This window comes from Macrobrachium nipponense, chromosome 31 (assembly GCF_015104395.2).
Source record: "Macrobrachium nipponense isolate FS-2020 chromosome 31, ASM1510439v2, whole genome shotgun sequence".
NCBI classification, from domain to species: Eukaryota; Metazoa; Arthropoda; class Malacostraca; order Decapoda; family Palaemonidae; genus Macrobrachium; species Macrobrachium nipponense.
This window is the reverse complement of record NC_061093.1, coordinates 37,109,923-37,114,922: the sequence shown is the minus strand read 5'-3', so window position 1 is coordinate 37,114,922 and position 5,000 is coordinate 37,109,923.

The following is a 5,000-nucleotide window of genomic DNA, read 5'->3' as shown; positions in this document are numbered from 1 at the left end:
CCCCACCTATTTATATCATCGTGTGGGAAGAATGACCTTGAAGTCTGGGTACCGGTTGCCCAAGGGATTAAAAGCTTATAAATTTTCTAGGCGTTGTTTCGGGAACAAAGAGCATATATGACAACAAAATTTAAAACTTTAAACATAAGGTTAATTAAATATTAAAAATACCACGACAATAATAGTAATTATTCATCACAGTCATTTGCTAATTATATGCTACTTCGAGAAGCACCATCCGAGTATGTTGACAGTAAAGTCACTAAAAAAAGGCTTAGGAATCACTCCTCTACTTTGAACTAATTCTGGTATTTCCAGAATACTTTAATCATGTGTCTTCCATTGCAGTTCAAGTACATGTAACTTTTCATCCACATTTTCCATCACATATTATCTCTAACAATCTCTTCCTCATGTACTACAATACAATGTATTCCAGATGGTTATATATCATCGAAGACTGTAATTGCACTTGAAATTTATTTATAAAGAGAAGTCTTTAAACATTGGACGAGAGAATTGTTTGCGGGAGGGTAGACCTTAGCCTGAACTTCGTCCAACTCATTCTAACAGTTTACTGACGTTATTAGTGTTCCCAAAGTTAGATCAATTTCCTGTCAGTCATGAATAATCACTGAACTGTGACGCTCAAGTTAGGGGAAGGAAAGGAAGGGTAAGTTTGGGAGAGGGTAATTCAATTTGTTTAATATTTGTACCTTGATTGTAATGAAGACAATCTCCTTTTAATTTGATTATTATTTGATCTAGAGAAGAATAAGGTACAGATGTACATCAATTCACAAGTAATCATCAGCACTCACAACCGAGTTATTTTAAATTTAAACTAACTAATTTTGTAAGTTCTGAAAAGTCACAATTTTATAACGACCTCCTAGTAGAGTACGATATGTATCTTAAGGTTATTACCGCAATATTACAAAATAAGGAACCAGTACCCTATGTCTATAGCATAAGCACTCTCTTGTTGTAAAACCAATCAAAAGGAACATTGAATCTTGAATGAAAGTGAACGCTTTACAAGTATGAAGTTAGTATATGAAGACATTATTTTTATGGTAAAACGGAAACTAAAGAAATGCCAAATGGTCATGTAAATCATATCCTGGAAAAATCACTGGGCCATCTTACGGGCAAGTGTTGCAAATTGAAAAAGTTGTTTACTATGGTCTTTTAGGTCCGTATAGCGTTGCCTTTCTAAATGCTGTGCACCAGCTGCACAAACCTTTTGCCAGAACTCGAGATTCAACTTGTAGAGGGCGAATGCTCGTTTCAGTCGACTATTTGCATCTGAAAAGCGCCGCGGATCTACTTCGTTAGTTTTTGGAGTAGGGACTGAAGCCAGTGCTTTCCAGGTTTTGCATCAGGCAAGGTTTTCTGGTGCTTTTGTTCAAAGGCAAATGGTTAATTGTATCTTGTAAACCCGTTTATTGGTATGTATGCTATATATATATATATATATATATATATATATATATATATATATATATATATATATATATATATATATATATATATATATATATATATATATATATATATATATATATATATATATATATATATATATATATATATATATATATATATATATATATATATATATATATATATATATAGTATATATATATATATATATATATATATATGTAGAGTGAATTAGAAATTAAAGGACATTTGTAGCTCGATGTATGTATATGAATCACGGTAATGTGATATGACTTATGTAATGGCTACGTGCTGTCAAAAGCACTACACACACACGCACACACACACACACACACACAAACATATATATATATATATATATATATATATATATATATATATATATATATATATATATATATATATATATATATATAATGCAAATGTACATATATTATTACCCTTTCCGTTTTATCATTGTGACTTATTTTTTTTAAACGTTTCATGTTTTTTTTTCTTTTTTATGCAAGGAGGAGTGGAATATCAGAGAGAGAGAGAGAGAGAGAGAGAGAGAGAGAGAGAGACAGACAGACAGACAGACAGACAGACAGACAGACAGACAGAGTAAGGATGGCTTAACAACTTGTAGTTTTTAAGGTATAAAGTTTTAGCATACAAAGATAATCATGTTTAAAATAGACGACAATATGATTTTCATGAAGTGGGATTCGCACATTAATAAGGAAAGATGATATTGCGATACTTTATTATTTGTTGTTTTTTATTTCATTCAATAATTTAGGTAAAGAATAATATTTAACAATGATAGCTAGTCCTGTAAATAGTTTTCTTTTCAGTTCCCATGAAATTTTCAAAAACAACGCCCAGCTTCCTAGTGTGCTCATGATAGTAATTACCGTTTGGTTTTGCTTCGTGATAATTATTTGGGGAAGCCAATCATTTCCTTAGTTTCTTTTTTCCTAATTTTTGTATGATAAATGCGAGATTTACAATTGTAGCCTCTTAATTGACGATATTTGTTTCCTTAATGTGGTATTCTGAGGTGCATTCGTCATTCATTCATGTTGTGCTAATATTACCAGTTTAATCAGATATCAGTATATCTAGCATTAAGAAAAATTATATACACAAAAGTGACTGAAATTAAGAGCATTTATGACACTTATCTAGGGAAAAAGATAATGGAAAATGGTTGCTAAATACTCACATAATGCGAGGAAGCATAATGAACAGTTAAAGTCTGTCATTTTGGCTACAGAATCAAATCCCAGTTTATCTGGACATAGCGCCTAGTATTTAGAATATAATTATGGCTTTAGATTCCTTTTTATGTGTATATTATTGTAACAAACATAATTTATACGTCATATGCCCAGCTCTTAACAATTTTTGTAGGAAATAAAAAGGAAAAACAATCCATCATGAAGAACAAATTTAATCACTGGTCTGATACACTAGAGCACGAATTCTTTTAAAACTCATTTGTGTGTAACTGAAATAATCCTTTTGTTGCTGTGAGGCCATAAAAGGTTTATGGGATTTCTTTATAACCAAATTTTTGTGCCCGGAAACTTATGCTGTTACTTCCATTCAAGACGGTCTCATAAGTCCTTTTATGGAGACCTTGATCTACGCAATTATGTGGCCATATTTCATTTACATTTTTATTGTACTAGTTCTTGTGAGTTCCACCAAAAGCTCGAAGGATGTATGCCATTAACAATGCAACTTTTGTTCTATCCTCGGACAATAATTTTTAGGGCTATTGATATAGATATAGACCCTGAAGAATCAGTGAGTAACTATATAATATCAGTGGTTTTTCTAAATCTTTTTTTTTATCTCAAGCAAAAAACTGATGTGTAAACAGATTTAGGTGAATTGTATTATGATTTTTAATAAACACGATAAAATAAAGAAACAATAGGAATTTTGGTGTGAATGTCCCTTGATCCTTGTCAACACGTAAATTTGTTAAATGGAGGTAATATGGTAGTACTTTGTAATTATGTATATGAGATATTAAATTACTATAAGAGCTAATTATAGTATATTTTGGGAATGGTATTGTGTTTTGAATTGAGTTCGGCTGTTTATTGATTTATGTCTACTTATATTTTGTCTATTTAAATATTCATTCAAAGCTAGTCTGTCTTGTGCAAGATTATTCTATATATGTAAATAACAATAATGTATTCCTCTAGATTTGTAAGTCGGTTGTAATATTTAGTCAATAAAGTAATAATAATAATAGAATCTGGATAGATTATGAAGACTGGTATAGACCTTCAGGCTCTGCCCAACCATCAGAAACTGTTTAAAAGAGGATGTGAGAAAAAAAAATTATGAACATGCACCAGAAATTTATAAATTTTCAAATCAATACAAGAATAACTGTAGATATAACAGGAAAACTGACCACCACACTTTGCATGATACAACGGCTACTGGACTTAATGCAAAGCTCCAACTTCATTTGACCATGAAATCGTCGCTTTTCAAATTCCTCGCGCGTCGACGACAATGAAAAGAAAATAGGATAAGAAAAAGAAATAATGGAACAATATTGGACCATAACGGTCTTTTAGAGCAGCATAATCTTCATCTATTAATAAAAAATGCCCCAGGGGGCGAGGGGGGGGGGGGGGGGGGGGGGGGGGGTGTTAGAGTTACAAGGATTAGGATGTCTCAAAGACTTGTTAGTCCATCCGAGGAGACATCGTGTGCTCACTTATCTGTAGGAGCAGGTTTTACGGAGAGAGAGAGAGAGAGAGAGAGAGAGAGAGAGAGAGAGAGAGAGAGAGAGAGAAGAGAGCTTTATTCTAAAGAAAGAAAAGTCGAGAAAGACATAAGTAACCAAATGTGAGAAACGGAGAGGGGGAAAATCTAATTTCCATTATTAGCGAAATATGACGAGTAGGCCTCCTCGGCTCGTAAGAGGATTAAAGGAGAGCTGCGTCTTCTTTATTCCAGCAGAAAATTGCAGAACGTTTCCCATTTCGAAAATATATAGTTCTTGAAGCATTCATTTTATTTAACAATTATTTAACACTAAATCTTAACATATTTTTTATGGAATTGCTTAAATTCCATAAAATCAGATAAATAAATACAATATCCAATGAATAAGAAAGAGGAGATGTCATCATGCTCACATCCCCGTTGGCTAACGTATATATAAAAAGTCATATAAATACACTAGCATCTAGCTGACCAACCCGGCACTGGCTGGTCAAACGCTGAATGACAGTCTACGTGTAGCGGTAGGGAAACGGGAGGGGGAGGGGAAAGTGGAGGGAAGAGTGACGGGAGGGAGAAGGGAGAGAGGGAGGGGTTTGTGTTGATGATCAGACTGACCGTACTAATTTTTCATGCTAACTGTGGGGATTGTCCCTTTTATCAAGGTATTACTGTCGTGACTGTCCCTCGTATCTCGGTATTACTGTGGTTGACCGCCCCTTTTATCCAGGTATTACAATGGTGACTAATTCTTTTATCCTTCAATCACTGTGGTGAAGTTCGCAATTGAGGTT